This window comes from Medicago sativa, chromosome 3, assembly GCF_051527215.1.
Source record: "Medicago sativa cultivar Bolivia chromosome 3, Bolivia_mono, whole genome shotgun sequence".
NCBI classification, from domain to species: domain Eukaryota; kingdom Viridiplantae; phylum Streptophyta; class Magnoliopsida; order Fabales; family Fabaceae; genus Medicago; species Medicago sativa.
Genome location: NC_140751.1, coordinates 46,351,064 through 46,358,707, shown reverse-complemented (window position 1 = coordinate 46,358,707; position 7,644 = coordinate 46,351,064). Strand labels below are relative to the sequence as shown.

The window sequence follows — 7,644 nt, the reverse complement described above, 5'->3', positions numbered from 1 at the left end:
CATTGTAGGAATGGGGAAGACTAAGTCCTACAAGTTCAAGGAAGTGGGTTTGGCTAGTTTGAGAGATTTGGCACTCAAGGTCAAGGATCCGACCGGTTTCCGACATCGTTACGGGGACTTACTTACTCTTCTCCGGACTAATGTGGATGAGAAGCTTGTACACACTCTAGTGCAGTTTTATGATCGGGACTATCGGTGCTTCACTTTTCCCGACTTTCAGTTGGTGCCCACACTCGAGGCTTGTTCTTGCTTGATGGATCTATCTATTGCCAAGGGGACACCTTTCACGGGTCTTGAGCATCCCCCTACTTCTTTGGTTATTGCCCGTGATCTCCATCTCAAGACCTCCGATGTTTCCAAGAATCTTGTCACTAAGGCTCACATCCGAGGATTCACTTCGGAGTATCTACTTGAGAAAGCCAATCTCAAAACCACTTGTCAGGACACTCTTGAGGCTATTCTCGCACTACTCATCTATGGGCTTATCCTCTTTCCAAATCTTGATGACTTCGAGGATATGAATGCTATTATGATCTTCCGCTCCAAGAATCCGGTCCCTACTTTGCTGGCTGACACATACCATGCTATTCACGATCGATCCGGCAAGGGTCCTGGATACATTCTGTGCTGTGTACCTCTCCTCTACAGGTGGTTTATTTCGCACCTTCCGAAGTCTTTCCATGATAATCCAGAGAATTGGACTATTTCACAGCGGATTATGGCTCTCACCCCTAACGAAGTGGTTTGGCTCATTCCCGCTGCTAGAGTCAAAGAAATTATCTTCGGTGGTGGAAAGTTTCTTAATGTGCCTCTTCTTGGTACCCGGGGTGGAATCAACTATAACCCGGAGCTCGCCTTGCGACAATTTGGTTTCCCCATGAAAGAGAAGCCCATCTATCTTGCTACATCTCCATATTTCTTCCATTACTCTAATGCTCCTACAGGGATAAGAGAAGACTTCGTAGAGGCTTGGTCTAAGATTCGGAAGAAAGATGTGAAGCATATGGGTGTGAGATCCGGTATTGCCCATGAGGCATATACTCAATGGGTAATAAACCAGGCTGAGAAGATTGGCATGCCTTACCCCACCATGAGATATGTGTCCGCATCTACTCCAACCATGCCTTTGCCTCTACCTCTGCCTACTCAGGAGATGTATCAGGAGCATCTAGCTATAGGGAGCCGAGAGAAGCATCAGTGGAAGACTAGATACTATGAGGCTGAGAATTTGATCATGACTTTGGATGGAAAAGATGAGCAGAAGACTCATTAGGTTTTGACGTTGAAGAAGGTGTTGGCAAAGGCTAGAAAAGAGATTGAAGAAAAAGATAAGTTGCTTATGAGGGATTCCAAGAGGGCTAGGGGTGCCCATGACTTCTATGCCCGATACTGCAGCTATGAGTCTGAGTTTGAGTCTGAGGATGATCCTTCCACTTCCTATGCTTGAGGATTTCTGTTTCTTGTTGTTGTTTCCAGTTGTTGTTTATGTTGTTTTACATTTCAAAGTCTATCCCTTGGCTTAGCATTTCAAAGGAAATTATCTTGTAAGACCTTGTGATGTTTGATTGTTTCGTCTGGTTATGATGTTTCAGTTGTTTAGTAATGTTTACAAATTTCTAATTTGTCTAAAACCCTTCGATAACACAAAAAGAGTTTTTTTTTTGCATATGCATTCATTGGTCACAAAAAACTTCCCTTGTGCTCATTACCTCCTGGTTCTTCTGCCGCAGTCCAAAAGGTGGCTCGTGCTCGTAAGGTTTACCAACCAGAGTTCATCAAACAAGATTATATAGAAGGAGACACATGGCTAATTTCGAAGAAGAGAATGCTCAGCTCCGTGCCGAATTGGATGCTATGAAAGAAGACTTGGCCAAGGCTCATGACGCTATGTCTACTCTGATGGCTGCACAAGAACAACCGGTCACGCCTGTTCCGGTTACTACTGAAATGATTCCATCCATCCCATTGTCCATAGTGGCTTCTGATGCTCGGTTTGTTATGCCCAATGGGCGCCCTTATGGACTCTCGGCTTTCTATGCTCCCAACACTGCGGCTGGAATTTCTGGTATTGCTAATCAAGGACAGATTCCTGCAACAACTTTTGCTTCTACATCTACCTCTATGCCTCAAGTGACTACTGTTGTTACCGATCCTGTTATGCATACTGTGCAACAGGTAATCGATGTTGACACTCCGCGTGGACAGGACCCTATAATGGAGGCTATGAGAGAACAGTTAAGAGAGCTAGCTGGAGAGCTCCGTGAGGTCAAAGCTAGCCGGGGAAACGGTGTTTCTGCTAAGGCTCGTGATCTATGCCTGGTATCCCGATTTGAGATTCCTAAGAAGTTCAAAGTGCCAGATTTCGACAAATACAATGGATCTTCTTATCCACATAGCCAGGTCATGCGGTACGTCCGAAAGATGGCCAACTACGCAGATAATGATGCGCTCATGATCCACTGCTTCCAGGACAGCCTGACAGAAGATGCGGCAGACTGGTACACTGGTTTGAGTAAAGACAATATCCATACTTTTGAGGAACTCGCTGCTGCTTTTGAAAATCATTATGAGTTTAACACCCGCTTGAAGCCGAATAGGGATTCTCTTAAATCTTTGTCTCAGAAGTCAGACGAAACTTTCCGTGAATATGCTCGTAGATGGAGAGGGGCAGCCGCCCATATTTCTCCTCGGCTTGATGAGGAAGAACTGACACAGACATTTCTGAAAACTTTGAAGAAGGAATATGTTGAAAGGATGATAGTCTCTGCACCAAATAATTTCTCCGACATGGTTACTATGGGAACTCGGCTAGAGGATGCTGTCAGTGAAGGCATCATTATCCTTGAAAAAGGTGAGTCCTCAGCTAGTGCGCCAAAGAAGTACGGTAATGGCCACCATAAGAAGAAGGAGTCCGAGGTAGGGATGGTATCCGACAACCAGTCTACAGCTGCTGTCGCACCTATTAATGCTACTCAGGTACCTCTACCCTACCAATATATGCAGTACTCTCAACATCCGTTCTTCCCACCATTCTACCAGCAATATCCTCTGCCACCGGGTCAACCACCAGTACCCGTTAATGCCATTGCTCAACAGGTACAGCAGCAGCCTCCTGCTCAATAGTAACCTCCGCAACAACAGGGCCCTCGGCCCAGGCCTTATTTTCCACCAATACCAATGCGGTATGCCAATCTGCTCCCAACTCTACTTGCTAAAGGGCATTGCGTCACCAGGCCAGGCAAGCCTCCACCTACGCCATTGCCTCCCAGGTTCCGACAGGATCTCAGATGTGAATTCCGTTAGGGCGCTCAGGGCCACGATGTTGAGGGTTGCTATGCTCTGAAGTATGTTGTAAAGGATCTAATAGACAGAGGGCGATTGACTTTTGAAAATAGTGTTCCACACGTTCTTGACAATCCACTTCCAGACCATGCAGCTGTTAACATGATTCAGGCTTTTGATAAAGTTGAAACACCTCGGATTCCTCGAGAGGCTCCCACTTTAGATGTCCGTAATATTGCTACTCCTTTGGTGCCGCTACATGTCAAGCTTTGCCAAGCTTCCTTGTTTAATCATGATCATGCTTCCTGTTCAGAATGTTTTCAGAATCCCATGGGCTGTTATACCGTGCAAGGTGATATACAGAGCCTAATGGACAACCAGCACTTGGTTGCCAGTGACGTTTGTGTGATTGTGCCAGTATTTCATGATTCTCCTGCTAAGAGTGTACCTCAGACAAGGAAGGACGAACCCTTGGTGATCAGGCTACCTGGCCCGGTATCTTATGCCTCTACTAAAGCAATCCCTTACAAATACGATGCAACTACGATTGAGAATGGAGTGGAAGTGCCTCTGGTATCCCCAGCTGCGGTTGGTAACATTGCTGAAGAAACTACAACTCTGAGAAGTGGAAGAGTCCGTCCACCCTTGTTCCAGAAGAAGGTTGTTAAACCTGCTGCCACAGTAACTCCACCGTTTGCTCCTCCTGTTGACAAGAATGCCAGCCCATCGGGCCAGTCTATCAAAGAGTCTAATCTGGACGAGATTTTGAGGCTCAACAAAAAGAGCGGTTATAAGATTGTAGACCAACTGCTGCAAACTCCATCAAAAATATCCATCTTGTCTTTATTCCTGAGCTCAGAAGCTCACAGGAAAGTGCTGATGAAAGTACTGGAACAGGCCTATGTTGATCATGAAGTCTCCGTGGATCAGTTCGATGGAATAGAGGGTAACATTACTGCTTGTAATAACTTGTGGTTTGCTGACGATGAACTTCCTGAAGCAGGGAAATACCACAACTTAGCTTTGCATATCTCAGTGCGCTGCAAGTCTGACATGATATCCAACGTGTTGGTGGACACTGGATCATCCTTAAATGTAATGCCTGAGTCTACACTGAGACAGTTGAGTCATCATGGAATTTCTCTGAGGGGGAGTAGTTATTTGGTTAAGGCGTTTGACGGATCTCGTAAGGATGTTCTTGGAGAGGTAGATCTGCCAATTACCATTGGTCCTGAGACGTTCCAGATCACTTTCCAGGTCATGGACATCAATGCTTCTTATAGCTGTCTCCTCGGAAGACCATGGATTCACGATGCTGGGGCAGTAACTTCCACTCTGCATCAAAAGCTCAAGTTTGGGAGGAACGGTAAGCTTGTCACTGTGCACGGTGAAGAAGCGTACCTGGTTAGCCAAGTGTCATCTTTCTCTTGTGTTGAAGCAGGATCCGCTGAAGGGACGTCATTTCAAGGCTTGACTGTTGAAGGTGCAGAACCCCAAAGAGGTAGTGCTACTATGGCTTCATTGAAAGACGCCCAGAAAGCTGTTCAAGAAGGGCAAGCTGCTGGCTGGGGCAAAGTGATACAGATTTTGGAGAATAAGCGTAGAGAGGGCCTCGGCTTCTCCCCGACCTCAGGCGTTTCAACAGGAACTTTCTATAGTGCTGGGTTTATCAACGCTATTGCCGAAGATGCTGCTGAGAGTAGTTATGTGCCTGTGTTTGTTGTACCAGGAGGCACCGTGAGAAATTGGGAGGTCGTTGATATTCCTTTAGTCATGCATACTTCCATGTAATGTGTCTTGTTGCTCATGCTTTTCTTTGGTTTCAAAATAACAATCCTTTCGCTCTGCCCAAGGCGAAAGTGATGTTTTTGTAAGGGCATGTTTGTTTCAGCATTGCCGTTATCAATAAAAGTTGTCGTCTTTTCCGCGACCCTTTTTTTTATACTTTTTAGTGCCTTTTTTCTTGGAAATAATGGTAATGCCAGAAAAAACCAAAACATCTTTATTTTCTTATTAATTTTAAAAATCTGCATAAAAAACCTTTTTCTAAAATCATCCCAATCATATTATGCAGATTGAACCATAATAAACCAGTTGAACACAGTGACCCTACGATTACTCCAAATTTTGAATTCCCTGTATACGAAGCTGAAGATGATGAGGATGACGAAGAGATACCGTATGAGATCACTCGACTGCTTGAGCAAGAAAGGAGAGCCATTCAGCCTCACCAGGAAGAGATTGAGCTCGTCAATCTGGGCACTGAAGAGAACAAGTGGGAGATCAAAATTGGTGCTGCACTTGAGCCAGAAGTGTAAAAGAAGATTACTCAGCTTCTCCGTGATTATCCAGATGTCTTTGCATGGTCTTATGAAGATATGCCGGGTCTAGATCCCAAGATTGTGGAGAATCAGATACCGACAAGGCCTGAATGCCCTCCCGTCAAGCAGAAATTGAGAAGGTTTCGTCCAGACATGGCTCTTAAGATTAAGGCTGAGGTGCAAAAGCAAATTGATGCGGGCTTTCTTATGACAGCTGAATATCCTGAGTGGATCGCCAACATTGTACCAGTGCCAAAGAAAGATGGGAAAGTTCGGATGTGTGTTGATTACAGAGATTTGAATAAAGCCAGTCCAAAAGATAACTTCCCATTGCCTCATATTGATGTACTCGTTGACAGTACTGCTCAATCCAAAGTGTTCTCCTTTATGGATGGTTTTTCGGGCTATAATCAGATACGGATGTCACCTGAAGATTGAGAAAAGACGTCCTTCATCACTCCATGGGGAACATTCTATTATAAAGTAATGCCTTTCGGCTTGATAAATGCTGGTGCCACCTATCAAAGGGGTATGACTACCCTGTTTCATGATATGATTCACAAAGAAATTGAAGTATATGTTGATGACGTGAAATCAAGTGATGAAGAGCAGCATGTTGTATACTTGAAAAAGATGTTTGAAAGATTGAGAAAGTACAAACTGCGGTTGAATCCCAACAAATGTACATTCGGTGTAAGATCTGGAAAGCTTCTAGGCTTCATTGTCAGCCAAAGAGGCATTGAAGTTGATCCTGACAAAGTCCAAGCTATTAGAGAGATGCCGGTCCCTCAAACTGAAAAGCAAGTCAGAGGTTTCCTCGGACGCCTGAATTACATTTCAAGATTTATATCTCACATGACTGCTACCTGTGGACCAATTTTCAAATTGCTCAGAAAGAATCAGCCTGTTGTATGGAATGATGAATGCCAGGAAGCTTTTGATAGCATTAAAGGATACCTGTTGGAACCACCTATCCTTGTCCCGCCAGTGGAAGGAAGGCCTTTGATTATGTATCTGTCGGTGTTAGATGAATCCATGGGGTATGTTCACGGTCAAAAAGACGAGACTGGAAAGAAGGAATATGCTATCTATTATCTGAGCAAGAAATTCACCGACTGTGAGACTCGGTATACAATGCTTGAAAAGACTTGTTGTGCTTTAGCTTGGGCTGCCAAACGTCTGCGTCATTATATGGTGAATCATACAACTTGGTTGATATCCCGAATGGATCCAATCAAGTACATCTTTGAAAAGCCTCTGTTACTGGAAAGATTGCACGTTGGCAAATGTTGTTGTCTGAATATGATATTGTGTATAAAGCCCAAAAATCAATCAAAGGAAGCATCCTTGCTGAGCATCTTGCTTGTCAACCTCTTGATGATTCCCAACCAATTAAGTTTGAGTTCCCTGATGAAGAGATTATGTATCTGAAAGCAAAAGACTGTGAGGAACCATTGATTGATGAAGGGCCGGACCCCAACAACAAATGGGGGTTATTATTTGATGGCGGTGTCAATGCTTATGGTAAAGGGATTGGGGCCATTATTGTAACTCCGCAGGGGCACCACATTCCTTTCACTGCTCGAATAACTTTTGAATGCACGAACAACATGGCTGAATATGAAGCATGCATCTTGGGCATTGAAGAAGCCATTGATATGAGAATCAAGCATCTTGACATCTACGGTGATTCCGCGCTTGTCATTAATCAGATAAAAGGTGAATGGGAGACTCATCGTGAGAAGCTGATCCCTTACCGTGACTATGCAAGACGTCTATTGACATATTTTATGAAGGTTGAGCTACACCATATCCCTCGGGATGAAAACCAGATGGCCGATGCTCTTGCTACTTTGTCTTCCATGTTTCGCGTGAATCACTGGAATGATGTGCCCATAATCAAAGTGCAGCGTCTTGATAGACCCGCTCATGTGTTTACTATTGAAAAAGCACCTAGTCAGACTGATGAAGATGTGAATGATGGAAAACCTTGGTATTATAATATCAAAAAGTTCTTGCACACTCATGAATATCCACTTGG

General features: G+C 44.3%; 1 pseudogene; it reads left to right on the top strand.

Annotated features, from left to right (window-relative positions):
* The first annotated feature begins 1,899 nt into the window (after positions 1–1,899).
* Positions 1,900–5,073, top strand: LOC146937751 (uncharacterized; annotated as a pseudogene).
* The last annotated feature ends 2,571 nt before the right edge of the window (positions 5,074–7,644 follow it).